At 47.2% G+C, this 17,825-nt stretch overlaps 1 protein-coding gene and 1 long non-coding RNA gene across 3 annotated transcripts in view; one reads left to right on the top strand and one right to left on the bottom strand.

Annotated features, from left to right (window-relative positions):
- Cd247 (CD247 molecule) overlaps window positions 1-17,825 on the top strand; it is a 73,762-nt gene that overhangs the window by 13,009 nt on the left and 42,928 nt on the right. The window lies entirely within an intron of this gene.
- LOC143443719 (uncharacterized) lies at window positions 7,450-15,649 on the bottom strand. The gene is made up of 6 exons (XR_013112929.1): window positions 15,481-15,649; window positions 14,772-14,932; window positions 13,515-13,898; window positions 12,881-12,983; window positions 11,120-11,168; window positions 7,450-8,914 (listed from the first exon to the last, which is right to left on the bottom strand). It is a non-coding gene; the product is annotated as an uncharacterized LOC143443719 (long non-coding RNA).

The following is a 17,825-nucleotide window of genomic DNA, read 5'->3' on the forward strand; positions in this document are numbered from 1 at the left end:
TAGTACCTTTAACAGAGGGAGTGGAGATGTCTCTGACTTTTTTGCATGCACTTGGGATTCTTTAACTCCTGCTGTGTTGCCTTGATATGGGGGTTTATGCTTACCTAGTCTTATTGTAACTCGTTAGGTATGTTCAGTTGGCTTCCCTGGGAAGCTTGCTCTCTTTTGAAGGGAGGCAGGAGGAGTAGATCTGGGGGAGAGAGGAGGTGGGTGGAGGGACTGGGAGAAATGGAGGGAGAGAAAACTGCAAATGGAATGGAATGACCCAGAGAAGAATAAAAATGAAAAGAGAAAAAAAGAAAAGCACTCAAAAAAGCAGCAACAGGAAAAATCAAGGTGGATGGCCCCTGAGGAATAACAGCAAGTTTGATCCCTGGCTTCTAGATGTGTACACACATGCACACAAATGTGCACACATCATACACACGTGAACCAAAAAGCTTTCAACATAGTTCTCTGAGGGGACATGAAATGGGAGATATTTAAAAACCAGCGCTCGTTGGTCCAGCTTGTTCCCAGGCAGCCACCATGTTCCCCCTGTTCTCGATCAGACTGAGGCTCCTGCTAGCTAGAAGCACCAGCCCTGGCACCCAAGAGACACCAGCGTAGTGGCTGGCTCTGCTAAGCCACCACTGCCCCCACAAAGCTCGGCTGAGCCCCTGATATCTGCCATGCTTGCAGTAGCCGGTAGAATGAAGACTCTTAAAACTTAAAGATTATCTGATAGATGTATGTATTTGGAAATGCTCAATTAACAAGATGCCCACACAATTAGAATTGTTACCAATATCTAACCTTTAGGTATAAATTGTTACCCAGAACTGCTGTCGACCCATCCATCTTCCTCTACGGTTGCTAGCTCTCTCCTCCTCTTTTCTCCTCTTCTTCCTTTCCCTCCCAACTCCCCACTCTGCCAACCTCTTCTATTGCCCGATCACTGAGCTCCACTGCAAATACAATGTAACAGGAAAATATCCTGCTACAGGGACAAACTATGCTCAAAGCACAGCAGCCATGGTATTGGTTTCTGTACCCACTACAAATAATAACGTACCATAAAGTAGTGGCTAAAAAACCTGCCAGTCATGGTGATGCATGCCTTTAGTTCCAGCAGTCAGGGAGCAGAGGCAGGTGGAGCTCTGTGAGTTTGAGGCTAGCCTGGCCTACAAAATGAGTCCAGGACAGCCAGGGCTATATAGAGAAACCCTGTCTTGAAAACAAACCAACTAACCAAATAAACAAAATTAAAAACCCTGAAATTTAAACTGAGATATGACTCAGTTGGTAAAATAAATGTGAACACCTGAGTTTGGGCTCAGAACCCGCTTTTTAAAAATGCCAGGTGTTTTCTCATGACAACACACGTGAGTCTTAACAGTTTTAAGACAGAAGAGACTGCCAGATTCCTGGGGTCACTAGCTGGCCAGCTAGCCTATTTTGTGAATTCCAGGCCAGTGAGAAATGCTATCTCAAAAAAGTAGATAGTATCTAGGGACAATAGCCAAGGTTGTCTTCTGGCCTATGCGTGCAAGCATGCACACACACACACACACACACACACACACAGAGAGAGAGAGAGAGAGAGAGAGAGAGAGAGAGAGAGAGAGGGAGAGAGAGATGGAGAGAGAGAGAGAGATGGAGAGAGAAAGAGAGAGAGAAAGAGAGAGAGAGATGGAGAGAGAGAGAGAGAGAAAGAGAGAGAGAGAGAGAGAACGGGGGCACCCAAGAAATGTATTGTCCTATAGTTCCACAATTCTGGAAGCTAGCAATCCAAACTCAAGGTGTCAGCAAGTCTGTCTCTTCTGAGGGCTGTGAGGGACAATCTGCCCACATTCCTTCCCCAGCTCCTGACAGTTTTCTGGGGTGTTGGCATATCTTGGCTTGTGGATACATTTCCGTCTTCATCTTCATGCAGTATGCTCCCTGTGTGTATCTCTGTGACCAGGTGTCTCCATTTTATAAGGACACAAGCATGATTGGACTAAGGTCCTCCATCTGAATGACCTCCACATATGTTACAGGTGCTGGTGGGGTGGCACTCTAGCAAATTTTGGTGGACACAATCCAGCCCATAGCATCTACCAATGCTTCCTGGGATCATCTTCCAATGGACACTTTGCCTTATGTTCTGTTAAGGACGTTATCAGGAAGCTTCACTGGCACCAAGTAACAGGTGTCACAGACATCCTGATTTGAGTCAACTCTTTAATGTCTCATTTAAATGCAGGCATATCCTTCTCAGGCTCTCTGAGGACTACGGGGTCCTTTTAGCCCATGCTGCTATGACTAGCTTAGCTGCAGAGCACAGCCTCCGGAAAATGGAATAAGTGCGTGTCAGAGGGATGCTGCCTTCTCTCTCTCTCGGAAACACCGGGGTTGCCCTTTAGAAAAACATCACCAGCACATTCTGCAGTCTCAGAATGAGTCCGCTGGTAATTCAGGCAGTGGGACTTGATCTGGGTTTCAGACATCTCTATCCATTTCACAGCCTCTGTTTCTCATTGCAAATCTGCCATGTTGGACCCACAGAACAGTGAATTGGCAGAGGGACACTGATATGAGAAGCCAGCTTGCAGCTGGGACTTGACTCTCCTGTCTTCTGTGTGGTCTCCTGGGCTGGGGAAGAAGAGAGTGGGTTTCCAGGTCACAGCTGTCAGGCCCCACCTGTGGTGTGGGTGTGGCTTTAGCTCTGTCATGAGTGAAGAAGTGCTTCAAACACATCCTCTTTGGGAAGACAAACTAGGAGTCGGTTGTTTATCCCTTTAGCTTTCCGCCATCAGCAAACTTTTGAGAAACTGGATTAGGGTGCACCTCTCACTTCTGAGAAAACACTGTGTGAACACTGTAGCATCTCCTGTGGGGCTTGGGGAGAGCATTTGTTGACTGACAACAGAATTGCTTTGACCCTGCTACATCATCATGTCCCTTCCTGCTGCAGGGACAGGTCGCCTGTATCCACCATTGGTGCTGCTCCACCCACACCCGAGAGCCTAGGTTCTAGAACCAAACACTTTTGCCGTCAGTACTTTTTAGCCCTGTGTCCTTGGGGCAAATAAAAGCTCTGTAGACCTGGAGCTCCTTGACAGTTAACAGTCGTATAGTATTTACTCAAAGGGCTGACTTGACAATGCATGAAAAATGTTAGGTTTGGTGGCCAGCACATGCACTGAATACATGCTGGCTCATAAGAGAGAGTCATACTGTGCTACCACTGGGGCCTGACTCATGCCCATCAAATAACTGTGGTATTGCTCATTAACTTTCCAGGTAGTTATATTTTGCTTTGCCAACAGAAAGACTCATGAACAAAGACCCTGATGTTTTTATTTCTCTCTATTCTCTAAATACCTAAAGTCAGCCCTTGGTTGTCCTCAAATGGTAACCTAGTGTTTAGGCTAAGGGACCAGGTACCAGATCCCATAGGATTTATGGTCCATATGGGTTTCTTCCCAATTTACTCAATGCTGTTGCTGTAGCCCAAAAGCAGCCACACACATATGCAAATGAGCAGGTGATATGCCAATAAAGCTTTATTGCAAAGAACAGGCCTGCAGGCCATCCTCTGCATACCCTTGGTCGAGATTAGTAGAAACAGAAGACAGAGACCTGGGTCCCTGTCTACCTCCATCTCTTGGTTTTCTGTCTCTGTTTAGGAGGAAGTCCCACTGGTAAGCAACAGCCCACCACTAAGTGTTCCAGTCAAACTGCACCAGGGAGACACCTGAGGGGGATCATCCCCAGGCAACCACTCAGCTGGAGTGGGTAGCTTGATTCCACAAGTAGATAGCACAAGGCCCAAGCTTAAAGTCAAGATAACAGACATTTGCTGATGGAGCATCCTCCAGGCAGATCGCTGTCTTGCTGAAGTGAAATGGAAAATCAAGTGTGATTCCGCTGGCCCCAGTGATAAAAGCTTTTGTTATTGCTCTCAGACTTGCTGTGTTCATGGAGAGTTTAGTCATTGGGGTTTCTATTCTCAGGAACTCACAGCACATCACAATACAGGGCTCACTTGTCTTCAAAATAGTTGTGCTCCATATAACAACAGGGAGGGGGCAGTTATGAGAAATCATGTGTGCTACAATAGCTGTCTACCATCAGATGAAACTTCATAAACAGCACATATGTGGTATATGGGCCACCTCTCTAATTCATACCAGAAACCCTGCTGTCAATCAAAGGAGGATGTATTTTTTTTTATTTCAACCTTTTCTGTAGTCTTTAAAGTTGTGTTGATTTTTAGAGTGAGTGTCCAGCATCCTATCAAGGAAAGATGAAAACAAACTGGAAGGCTGCTTCAGCACCCTAAGAGCTCTCCTCTTAATGAAGTGTAGTCTCCTCTGGAAAGCAATCAACTCCTTTGGGTTATGAATAAAATAAATTAAGTTCAATGGTTCTCTTTCACGACATAGTGAATATTCCTCCAGTGGAGCATAAGACAAGAAGCTCGCCCCAGAGGACCTTCACATACACAGTGGTAATGGGAGGGAATCTAATAAAGAAAGCCTCTCCCACTTGCCTCACGGAGGGGAAACCTTGTGTGCATGAGCCTTCAAGATGGGTGACAAGTGGAGTTGGAGTCTGAGTTCCAGACTCTCCCTCTGCTCAGTGATGTGGAGCCATTTGAGTGTCTGTCTCTGGCCTGGAGAGATGGGACGTGACTAGGGGTAGCTTTATAGGAAATCTAAACCTGACACCCCAGCTTCCATTATTACACATACCTCTCATTTTCTGTTGTTTTCCTTTTAGAGGTTACATTTTCCAGTCCTGGTTTTAACCCCAAAATTATGTAAATTCCATAGGCCGCTTTTGAATAATGCAAGCTGGAAAAACTCTGTAAGGCCCTGCCTAGCCTAACAGGATGTGGCCACTTCAGTCACTTAGCCTTAGCTATGCTTTTCTGAGGATAAGATACACTTTTCGGTTTGGTCCATCTCTGGCTGAATCAAGTCCCTCTCAGTTGAATGCTGGGAACAGGATACCTCAGCCTTAGCTCTGTTGGTATCTTGACCTAAATAGTCTTTTGTTGAGGCCTGTCCCATGTGCTGTGGGATGTTTACCAGCATCCCTGGCCTCCTCTCATTAGATGTCAGGAGCACTTCCGACTCGTGACAAGCTTAAGTGACTTTAGATGCAGAATGTCCCCTGGGGGCTGAGAACCAGTGAGATGAATTATGATTTGTGTTCATTTGCTCAGTGACAATTAGCCTGTGATATGATATTCTCACTGCATTTGGCCATCAAATGGACCAGAAGCTGCAACTGATCCAGTTCTAAGCATTTCCCAGCATCCTCTGAAATGACAGCTTTGGAGGTGCCACACGCCATGTGAACATTGACTTCTGATGTGGTTCTATCAAGGACAGCCGTTAACCACGGCCAGGCTACCAGTTGACTTCAGCTTCCCACCCCCTCAACCTACCCCCCAGCTGGCAATTCCTTCTGTCTTTCATCTGCGTCTCTGACAATCCAATGGGGTTGAGTGAGGTCAGTTTTAGCAGAAGTGGAAAGATAATAGATTTATGATCTAAATTAAAATTCTGGCTTTGTCACGGCTAGTTATGTGACCTTGGGTCGGTTCCTTGGCCTCTTTGAAACAATCTTAATTAACCCTGCCTACCTTGAAGCATTGTTGGCAGGATTAAAAGTACTACATATAAAGAGCCCAGGGGGAAGTAGGCACCTGGTAGCGCTATAATAAACGTGTTCTATTACTGTAAATTGAAAAGGGGTGAATGACTGGTGACTGGATAAGTAGAAAGACCGATGGTATACGAAAAGCATCAATGGTGACAGCCAGTGACAGCGCCTGGCTGTGACCAATCTCCAGATTGTCTGCCCATCTCTGAAGCATTCTTATTTTCAGATCCCAGGAATCCATCTCCCCCTGGCTCTTCCCTCCCTGCCTTTACTTCTCTGACCCTTGGGGACATGAGTTTTCTAGGACAGAAGGCTAAGATGTCAGTTCACGTAGACGCCCAAGGCTTTGGCAACTGATCTGAACCCAAATGTGAAAACCAAGAGAAACCTCTGGCCTGAGTGTCAGGAAGGGGAATGGTTGGAAGACAGCTGTGTCCCAGCAGCAAGCAGAAGCTCACTAGCTTGGTGGGAGCTGGAGGAGAGGCCAAAGGACAGGAGGAATGGCTGCAAGCTACCACAGTCCAGGGTATCCAAGAGGGAAGCTACTGGCATTCATGTGCTCATGACAACAGGGTCGATATGAAGAACCAGGGAGAAAGGGCCCACACTTCAGCAAGCTGTGTATCAGGTCAGCATAGCCGGAAGCAAAGGCACGAAGGGGACGTTTTGGTAGCCCCTCTCATTCCCGCTTGTACATCTTAGAATCTGTGCTAGTCAGGTACCTTGAAGACCCTTGGACCTTAACTCTATTTCAGCAGTCCTGGGTAAGAAGTCGGCAGAATGGCAAGGCTGGTGGCTGAGCCAGGAATGCTGAGGTGGCACTGAGGTCACAGCTGGGGTTGGTTGCCCCTGAAATAGGGGGTTCTCGGTTTGTTTCTTTTGAGACTTTGCGAGTCTAGGTCTGCTCTGTGCCCAGGGCTGGGCCAGGCTGCCTCTCAGCCTTATAATCTTAACTGTCCTGTTTCCACAACAAATGCCAACTACATTTACAACCTTTATGCTCTTGTTTATTTGCTGTTGCCCCTAAAAGTAGGCATTTACCACTTAGAAAGTCGCCCTAGCCTTGAAACAATAAAGAAGACAAGAACTAAGCACACTGGATCCGGAAGTCAGCAATTCCACGGCACCCTGCCTAAAATTGAATAGGCTTCATTTTCTGCATTTAGAACCCAGACACATGCACTTTAAGAGATGCTATTTATCATATTTTATGAGGTCAAAGCATAGTATAGAAAGCTCAGAAAATATAGAAAGAAGGAAAAAAAAAGAAGAAAGACTAAAAACCATTTAAAAAAAAAAAAAGCACACCACAACTCATGAGTATGTCGGCCTCTGTTTCCCTGGGCTGGGAAATACATGCACTTAATTTTGTGACTATTCTTCTGACCAAACAGTAAATCACAGACATCCCTTCTCGTTGTTAAATATTTCTAGACACCAGTTTTAGTACCTGTGAAGGGTTGCAATTTATGTTACCTCTGCCTACTGGACATTTAGATGGCTTCAAATTTTGACACATTGTGAATAATGTCACTGTGGACTTGCTCCAGATTCCTGTGAATGCATCGGATGCCACATGTGTGATTATCTCCTTGGAATGATCTCAGGGCAGTAGAAATGCTGGGTGTCCCTCCCCTGGCAGCTCATGGGTCCACACTTTGTCATGCACTTCCTCTGCGAAGTTTTCTTTTTCTTTTTTTTTTTTTTTCTTTTTTTCTTTTTTTTTTTTTTTTTTGGTTTTTCGAGACAGGGTTTCTCTGTGTAGTCCTGGCTGTCCTGGAACTCACTCTGTAGACAAGGCTAGCCTCGAACTCAGAAATCCTCCTGCCTCTGCCTCCCGAGTGCTGGGATTAAAGGCGTGCGCCACCACTGCTCGGCTCTGCAAAGTTTTCTAAACTTCAGGCCTGTCTCTGTAAGATAGAGATTGAACATGTGACTGGTACATAATCTACCTGGCCTGCTATTATCCCCTGACTGAGCAGATATCCCCTTAGGAACTACCTCCCAACCTCAAACACCATTTAGACTTCTCGCCCTTTATGACAGCATGCTTGGTTGTGCTTTCTCTCTCCCTGCCCTCCTCCAAAGACTCTGTCAATTGGCTCTGCTAATATCTTAGCCCAACCCATCCCCATAGGAGATTCAGTTGTACCCACCAGGTTCCTTCTTCCTAGTCCCTGCTGCAAGGCCAGACCCTCCACAGGATGGAGCAACCTCCGTGGTCAGAGTGAGAGGCAAAGCCTCATGATTTCTGGACTTAGCTTTGAACAGCCCTGTACTAAGGCATGCATACGTATAGATACAGAGGACTCTGGGATCTGAGGGGTTTACAGGGCTCTCATGATTCAGGTGTGGCTCCAGGCCAACTGAGAGATCTCCTAGAGTCAGAAAGTTGATGTTACCTCCACAATGTCTAGTCCCGCCTCCCTTCCAACTGTGCTGTCACTCAATGGCATCTCCCAAGGGTGCAGATCCCGCTTTGTGCAAACACTGCTGAGTAAGCCAGGACCTAGCTACTCTGCTTTACCTCACAATGCGTGCCGCTGGAAACAGGCCCACAAACAAGGACAGCCGCTAATGTTATTCATACCTTTACTTATTTAACAACTATTTATCAAGTGTGTACCATGCCAGAGAGCTCTAGGTGCTTTATAAACGATCATGAACAGAGTAAAATAAAGCAACAGATCCAAGACCCTACAGAGCTAATGCTCTAAAGACAGAGACGGGCAATAAAGCAGGGTAAGTAAGTGAATGTATAAAACAAGGCGTTGTAAAAGTGAAGAAGAAAAAGAAGATAGCATGGAGGGTTTAAGAAAGGTGTCGTGAGTCAGCCAGAGGTGTGCAGGGATCCCTTTGTTGGCGAGATGGTATCAGAATAAAGGTGGGAAGTCCATGGGTAAGCCAGTTCAGACATGGGAGAAAGCAGTGGGCAGCAGTGCGAAGGGGCCTGTGCTCTCTGCTCTGTGCTCCTCACACTCCGTGCTCCATGCTCCGTGCTTCGTGCTCCATGCTCCATGCTCTGTGCTCCCAGTGCTCCGTGCTCCCAGTGCTCTGTGCTCTCTGTGCTCCATGCTCCCTGCTCCGTGCTCTATGCTCCGTGCTCTATGTGCCATGCTCTGTGCTCCCAGTGCTCCGTGCTCCCAGTGCTTTGTGCTCCCAGTGCTCTGTGCTCTCTGTGCTCCATGCTCCCTGCTCCGTGCTCCGTGCTCTATGCTCCATGCTCCGTGCTCCGCGCACTATGCTCTGCGCTCCGTGTTCTGTGCTCCGAGAACTGCCAAGAGATGGGGAGAAAGTGGAGAGGCCTGGAGAAGGCATGCTCAACAGTAGAGGCTGAAGAGTGGCAGCTGCCCACAGGCTTGAAAACATGTGACTCTGAGTGAGGTGGATGCTGGTACTTGGGGCCAAGAACCACAAAGTTATGTCACAGCAGGCTTATGCTAGCACTTTACACAGAGAGAAAAAACAGAGCTCGGTTGTGGGCACTGAGCTCGTGGCTCAGTGGTAGAGCATGCACGGGCTCTGTGTTTGATTCCCAGCACCTCCAAAAAATAAAATAAATCTCTAGAAACAAACAAAAACAAAATACAGTCAACTCTCCAGCTCTCTGTACTTGAAGATTGTGCTTCCACAGAGTTATCCAAGTTCAAACTTTTTCTTTTTAATTATAAAAAGTTTCAAGAACATAAACATGGTATACATGGAACAATGGATAACGTCGGAATGGATATGGAGTGATGTGTCGGCCATCTTTCTACAGCTTCCCTCCTACAGGCCCATAAGCCTTCCGTTTTCCTCTGGCACCCACTGCTTAAGAGCACTGTGGTGGTTTTGTGTGTCTTAAAAATGTCGTTTTGTAGTTGAAATGCCACTGTTTCTTAAAGAACGTTAGATACCACAGTCACATTATATGTTACAAGTAATCTAGAGATGGCCAAGTGAATGGGAAGATATTTATAGGTTATATGCAAATACCTTGCCATTTTAAAAAAAATGTTTATTTATGTATGAGTGCTCTATTTGCATGTGTACCTGCATGATAAAAGAGGACCTCAGATCCCAGTGTAGGTGGCTATAAGCTACCATGTGGTTGCTGAGAATAGAACTCAGGACCTCGGAAGAGCAGCCAGTACTCTTAACCTCTGAGCCATCTTTCCAGATCCCTATTCCTCGTCGTTTTAAAAAAGTGCCCGAACATCCTCAGATCTTGTGTCCACAGGGGTTTCTAAAGCAACATCGCATGAAGGACTGGGTCCTTCATATACTTAGTGGTGTTTGCTCGATACATACTCACTGAGCTCCTGTCTGCCAACGTCGTGTGGCCGTGTGGGTGAGACAGAGAGAGCAAGCTTTGTCCTCCATCACAACAGCAGGAGGGCTGATCCATACCCATACCATGTGAAGAGCAGTTATGAGTGTCAGCTGCTGGCTGGACACGCCCAGTTGTCACTACTTTTATTCTTTTCAAAAAGCCTCAAGGTAAATCCCATATTTCCATTTTACAGAGGAAGAAACTGAGGCTCATAGAGGGTACACATAGCCAAGCCTACTAAGTACCCAGTCAGGATGGAAGCCCAGAACTGTTATTGAACGGCCTCCAAACCAGCCCTAAACCAGTGTTGTCTGTAGCTGGAAGCTTTCTCCTACATTTGAACTGGAAAGTTCCTCTCTGACTGAATAAAAAGTCCACTGAAATCTTTCAGGTGGCCCATGAGGCCACCAGCCATGACTTCCAGCTGGTCTAACTTCTGCAGTGTCTGAATGGAGGGCCTGCCATTGTTCCCAGGATTCAAAAACCAAAACAGGACAAGTCATTCGGGTACACTGGACCCCAGATTTCTCTGCTACAGAATAAGGTCCTGAAAGTGACCTCTAAACCTACCTTCTGGCTCTAAGATACAATGAGTCATGATCTGCCATGACCACTGTTTGACAATGACGTTCGGGTCTGTGTGTCTGAGTGCGTGTTTGGGCACGGACAGGCCAAAGGTCAGTGCTGGGTGCTGTCCTCAGTTTCCACCTTATTTTTTAGTCCTTGGTTTCTCACGGAACCTTCAGCTTTCTGAGCCTGCTAGACTATCTGAATGGCAATCCTGGGGATCCTCCTGCCTCCACCTCCCCAGTGCTGGGATCACAGATGTGCACTGCTGCACATGACCTTTGTACATGCTACAACTTCAAGTGCTTATGCTTGCCTGCCATGCAGTGTACCCCTGAGCCAGCTCTGGGGTTTAGTTTTTTGTTGAGATCTCTGTTGTTTTACTAAATGTTCCTCTGAATCTGGGACTTACAGGAGAGATAAAAGAAGCTCTGGCCCCCTGGAAACACACATCTGTGATTACTTCTGGTCCGTATAATAGTTCAGAGACGTGAGCATGGTAAGGGCCAAATGCAGAATAAAATAGAGACACATACATGACCACAGGCAGGTTGAATGATGCTGTCCAGTAGCAGATACCCGGCCCAGTCCATCACTCACCCTTACAATAGCTTCAGGCAGTTTCTGGGGTACAGAATCTCCCACCTCCCTAGCAAATGTAAGAAAACGTCAGCTCAGTTATTTCTCCCAAGGTCTTACACCAGTTTAAAGGGCCCTTGTATTTATTAATTCAAAGCTCACTACCAACCCAATATAGCGCTCTAGGACATTCTAACTTACCAGCCATTTAAGTCCAGTCAGAAAGTATAAAACATCCTTAAGTCTACTGCCAGCATCTTTCTCAACCAGACATGAAAATTCTACTTGGTTGTGGCTATCACAGACATCAGGTTTTGCTGGGTAGCCACATCTACCCCATAACACCCATCCTTTATAAGTCACCCCTGCCCAGGTGGGACCCCTGCTGGTGCTGCTGCCTAATGACCTATTGCAATCCTGGCCCCTATTTCCAAGGCCAGGAAAAGGGATCAGGTTGCATGCTGCTCCTGCAGACACAAGTGAGCAAGTGTAGAGCTACATGCACTTCTGAGAGTGTCATCTGCATCTGATGGGGGTGAGTGAACAGTAAATGCCTTCCGGGACCACCCATTTTTGATAAGGAAGCCTAACAGGTTGCATGCTGCTCCTGCAGACACAAGTGAGCAAGTGTAGAGCTACATGCACTTCTGAGAGTGTCATCTGCATCTGATGGGGGTGAGTGAACAGTAAATGCCTTCCGGGACCACCCATTTTTGTTAAGGAAGCCTAACAAAACCGTATCTATGGAGAAGACTGCAGAACAGGAAGAATCTTGGAATCATGAGTTCTGTTTGTGGGGGCTGCGGGGGCATTGTTTGATGCACCTGATACTGCTTTGGATAGAGATGATCAGTAAGAACCTTCTGGGGAAAAAAATTAAAGAATTAAATATGGAACTCTTTATTAACGCTGTCAGAACCAAATGCTGGTAGCCCTCTTCTCTGTCAGTCAGTCCCCATCTGCCCCCCTCTCAGTCATGCTCGGAGACCCAACCTCCTGACAACATGGTCGAGTATTGGTTCTGTCTTCAGAGGATAAGGGTGAATGGAGGAAGTTATGGGACAGAAATGAGTGGAGGAAGAAGGTTATTGCAAAACCTAACCTAACCCAAGCCAACCCAACCCAAACCAACAAAGTAACTTAGTAATGAACCTAGGTTCTGAAGCTACACTCTCAAGGTTCGCATCCCAGGTCTGCTGCTTGCAAATGTGAAAACCTAGACAAGCTACCCTATGCTGAGCCTCTGCACCCTTCTGCAAAACAAGCACATTCCCATAGTCTCACAGTAAAGAGCTCTGGCCTCCTGCTAGGAGCAGGGAAGGCTCTAGGCTGAATGCTCTTAGCTGCCCAAGAAACAGAAAGGGGACAGACAGAGAGAGCCAGGAGATGGAAAGAATGGAGATCTGAGGAAACAGGGCTATGTGGGGGTTGGGGAACACCAGGAGATACTTTCCACCTGGAAAGAACAATAGTATTTGATCCAAAAAGCACTCTGGTCCCTTCATGTTCCTGCCTGTTTCCCCCCTCCCCAGTGGGCTTGAGCACCCTTGCACACTCTGGGACCCAGTCAGTCTTCAAGGTTCACCACCACCCTGGTGTCCTTGGGAAAAGCAGGCATGGGTTTCACTTCCCACCCCAATACCCACTAAGGGATCCCATGTGAGCTGGATCTCAGTAGCTTCCCATCTCCTGTCAGGGGCCAACTGCCAGTTTAAGAAGAAGGTTGGGGGAAGGTGTCCCTCAGCTGGGCTAGCTCTGGCTGAGGAGACACTGCAAGCTCACCTGTTGTTTTCTTTCTTCCTTCTTCCCTACCCCTTGAACACACAAGCTTCTGAAATGTACCAGCTGCCACCTTTATCTCTGAAAGCAGTGGAAAATGTTGGACCTGCAGAGGTTGTTAACAGACAATGGGGAGAATGACAGACATTTGAGGGCTCCTATTAGGTGCAAAAGTTAGGCCTACACCTGACTCCTGACCCTCCTCCTCTGCTTCTCTTGGCTCCTCCACAAGTGAACCCTGAGCGGCTTAGAATACTGACATATTAGGACATTTGGTGCCTAAGACAATGACATAGATTTCTAATATTTTCTTCTCAGATTTAAAAGTTTGTGGAAAAATATACACACAACATAAAATTTACCACATTAGCCATTTTGGGTGTACAGTTTGGTGGTGTTAAGTACAATCCTTTGTTGAGCAACTGTCTGTCTCTAAGCTTCTTTTGTAAAACTGAAACCTTATATATCCACCAACCCTCAGCTCCCCGTGCTCTCCAACCGCCCCACCCCCATCTCCCATTCTCTGTTCTGTCTCTATGTTTTTTGACATCCCTATGTATCTTGTATAAACAGAACCATACAGTATTTAAATGTTAGCAACTCTTCTTATTTTAGCATATTATCCTCAGGGTACAACCTTGCTTTAGTATGTGCCAGAATTGTCTTCTTTTAAAGATTGAATAATGTCCCAGTTGCATGTACAGGTCTCATCTTGCTTGGTCACGCACCCAGTGATAGACACCTCGGTTGCTTCTACTTGGTATTATGAGGGAAGTGTCCTGCATGTGGGTAGACAGGAGTCTGTTTCCAGTCTCTTCAGATGTGTACTTAGAAGCAGGATTGGTAGGTCATGTAATAGTTGAACTTGTGCTTTGTGCAAGAACCGCCAAACTGCCTTGCACAGCGACTATGCCAGTTTACATGCCTACCAGTACCATCTGCAGCAGCCTCTCTACATCCTTGCCCACACTTGCTTCTGATTCTCCATCATAGCCGTTCTCTCCGGGTGAAGTGATCTGAACTTTTGACCAGAAAGAAACACACAAAAATGAAGATTTCACCTTTAGTGCAGGCACTCAGGAGGCAGTTGTGGGTAGAGTTCTATGCAATCAAGGCTGGCTAGTCTATATAGTGAATTAGAAACCAGACAGGACCTCACAGTGAGAGCCTGTTAAAAGGAAAGGACGAAGGACCTAACTGTGACATACTGTTTTAACAAACTAATAATTTTAACACATATAAAAAATATAGTCACTGCATACATATGGTCCTTCAGAGACGATGCTCAAAGGAAGGAAGGGAGAAGATGTGTAGAGAACTGGATAAGAAAAATTAAATTTGGGCAAGCACGGACGGGTGACAGGCTCTGGGGACAGCTTTGCAACTGCAGTTGGGTGCTGCCCAACTCTCAGTTGGTAGGCCCTGTTTGCCTACATTTGCTTGGGGACACTGACTGCTTCCAGGGCAGGAGAGTCTTCAAGTGGAACAAGCCACAGACCTATTTGGGGTCAGAAGGTCAAAATGGGGGAGGGGGTGATTGGTCCCTAAGTCAGGTATGCCTCAGGGGGCAGAAAGCAGGCTTCCTTGGTTTCTTGGTTGGCCTGGCTGCTTCTGTAGAGCTAGGGTAGAGGCCAAACTGGGTGGCATTCAATCTTGGGTTTCATGCATTTTTAAACCTGCTTTTGACGGAGCAACTGCATCACACGGCCTGTCATGTCAGGGAAACCGCCCGCCCGTGAGAATGGGGGAGGTGGGGAATGCTGAGCCTGAGGGGGCTGCCCTGGGCCTTTGTTTCAGGAGGCTGCACAAGGCAGCGGTCTTTTCCTTTGAAAACCCCTGGCCAGGAGCTCATGTGCCTGTTTTCTGCACACCAGCCGTGTCACATTTTACAAACCTCAAGGACGGGGGCCCAGACCCGGTTCTGTAGTACTCTGGTTTGTGTGTCTCAAGTCTCCGACACCCTACTTTTCTTGGTAAGCACAGCATGTAGGGAACAACCGCATTTTCTCTTACATCACTGCACAGAGTCAGATTTCCATGGAATTTCACCACCGGCTGGATGAATAGAAAGAAAAGGGAAGCGAGCAGACTAAATAGACCCCATCTCAATGGCTGTCACCTCTTCACAAAGCCAGCAGGAAATCCTTAATTAACCCTGTTTCTAGGCACAAAGCCCCCATAACATTTCATCCTATTTGAATAAATATTTTTAAAGAAAGGGATGTGAAAGTACTTTTATTCCTGATCTTGGAGCACTAATTTAGCGCCACGACCACGTGTATTTTCAACTGTCACACAAAAGCGCCGAGGATAAGGGAGAAGTTCTTCCAAAGGCTCTCCTCCCTCCTGTTTCTTTTTTAGTCCACGGTGACACATCCCTCTTGGGAAAATCCTGGCCCAGATTTTATTAGTCTTTTGTCAGCTGCCGGGAGTTAAAACCTCACAAATCCAGTCTGCGCCTCAGCCCTGCCTTGCGAGCCGCCTGCCTCTCCATGAGATATGGACTAATGATTTGGTTGAGAAGAGTTACCCTCACTGTGGCAGAAGCAGATTCTCGACATAGCAATCAGTCTCCCTCCCCCTTAGTCCCCCCAGAAACCTACCCTGTGCTCAGTAGCCCCTGGCTTCCCTGAGCCGCTACTGCAGGACTGAAAAACAGGTGTGCACACGCAGAGATGTTTGGTCTCCTCTAGCACAGGTCTTCCGGGGCTTGTTTCCAAAATGTTTCAAAATCACCATTCTGTCAATAGACAGTCTCTGCTTGGCCAGCTTTAGTGGAGCTTCCGGCCCTCCTCCTAGGTCAGTGTGTGCTTTATAAAACCCCGAGAGACTCTCACTCTCCTCCTAGGTCCATGTGTGCTTAATAGAACACTGAGATTCTTGCTAAATCAACTCAGCAAGAAACTCCCACTTGACATCTGGTCACACTCAGTATCTCAGAATCCGATGAGATGAGCGCTGTCTTCCACCGTCTGCCCAGGGGTGTCTCATTCTGCAGTTTGTCTTCAGCTGGAATCCTGTGACATCAGTTTATCCAGAATCTCTCTTACTCCTCATATGTCTTCTGAGTAATTTTCCACCCACTGACACCCTCCCGCCTGACGTCTGGCTGTACATGCCCACTTGCCCTTGCTGTGTTCAAGCTGAGTCCCACTGCTCTCTCCCCCTGGGGAACCCACCCAAGTGGTCCTTTATATCTCTAGATGGCCGGGGTAAAGTCACTCTTGTTCCTCAACAAGGGTCTCTGAGTATTTTCTCTTTAATGCATCCTGGCAATCATTATTAATTGATTTTACTAAGTATGATGATAATCTCGGACAGCTATATTCTGATGTCCATTTTATAAACTGATCTCTATGATGTCATTTGTACCCCACGAAGATAGTGACTGTCACTTCCTCCTAACAGATCAGGAAACTGAGGCACTGAGTTTTTTTTTTTTTGTTTTTTGTTTTTTGTTTTTGTTTGTTTGTTTGGTTGGTTTGTTTTGTTTTTCGAGACAGGGTTTCTCTGTGTAGCCCTGGCTGTCCTGGAACTCACTCTGTAGACCAGGCTGGCCTCAAACTCAGAAATCCGCCTGCCTCTGCCTCCCAAGTGCTGGGATTAAAGGCATGCGCCACCACTGCCAGGCGAGTGAGCTCCTTAAGAGAACATAGCAAAGATTAATATTATGGACCGAGGACTCCTGCCTTTTTTAACACCCCACAGGGTGCTCACTCCTTCTGTGCCACACTGTCCTGTCTTGTCATGGAAAGACTCCATAATGTGCGAACGGAAGGACAGTGAGTCAGACCTACTTCACAGACTGCGGGTCTGAGCTTCCACATACAGACAAATAATTTGCACGCCTGGGCAAGGACAGAGGGTCTGGGGTCACAGACCCAATGATGAGCACCCACCTGGAAGAAGGGCCTCTGGCTTGTCTGGCCTTTTCTTCATGGCACCACCTTCCTCTACTCACATAAAGAAGAGGGGGACCCCATCGGTCAGTGTTAGTTAGCATCAGAGTGCTTTCATGAGGGAGTGTGTGGGTGTTGCTGCGCTGACCCGCCCAGCTGAGAGCAAGGCCTGCAAGACAAGGAAGGATGTGGTGGCAGAGGCAAGCCTTCTAGCGTGGGAAAGTGAACTGCATGCCATTGGTGGCATGCCTGCCACATCACAGGCTGACTGCTGTGCTCTGTCTGGGTGCTGGCCAGAAGGGCAGGGCCTGAGGACACCTGTGCTCCCTCGTGAAGCTGGTCAGGGGGCAAGGCCTGTCGGGGTGCTGGGTGGGGGCGGGGGCGGGGCCAGAGGACACCAGCTCCAGTCTTTATTTAATTTTTAGTTTTCACTTTACTTTTGTATTTTCCCACAAGCACCCTGAGCTACTCTCCCAGAGCAACCGTTCTACCTACCCTATCCCAGGTGTGCCATGGTGTGAAAATGACCTGCCTGTGACCTGCAGCCCCTTTTCTGCATCTGTATAGAAAGATATTGTGTGCGTCTTCAGTGACTTCTCTCTAGCTGCAATGATTCGGGAAGATCCTGTATTTGAATTTGATTTCTTATTTGAACGTTGAGGGCACTGGGCCTTAAGAACCAAAAAAATTTCTTGGTCTCTGATCAGAACGTATCCCCCTCTACCGGCTTCTCCGTGCTGCTCACTGGACCCTGACCATGCCTCTGCTCTTACTGTGTGTGTCTTGGGAGCAGAGCTGAGGCCCTTAGCCCCTCAGAGCGTGTCTGGGTCAGAGGGACAGTGTAGACGGCAGTGAGACATGGAAGGATGCGTCTAGAAGGTGTCTTGTGTAACTACTAGCCCTATCCAGTCTTCCAGTAGCTCTGGTTACCATGGAGCTATAACATGTGGGACCCACGCTTAGCTTCTTACTTAGTTCTCGCTTCCTTCTTTGCTCTTCTCTGGAGTTCAATCAGAAGTAAGTGGGCTTTCATCCATGTTGACTTTGTG

The sequence above is a fragment of the Arvicanthis niloticus genome, chromosome 10, assembly GCF_011762505.2.
Source record: "Arvicanthis niloticus isolate mArvNil1 chromosome 10, mArvNil1.pat.X, whole genome shotgun sequence".
NCBI classification, from domain to species: Eukaryota; Metazoa; Chordata; class Mammalia; order Rodentia; family Muridae; genus Arvicanthis; species Arvicanthis niloticus.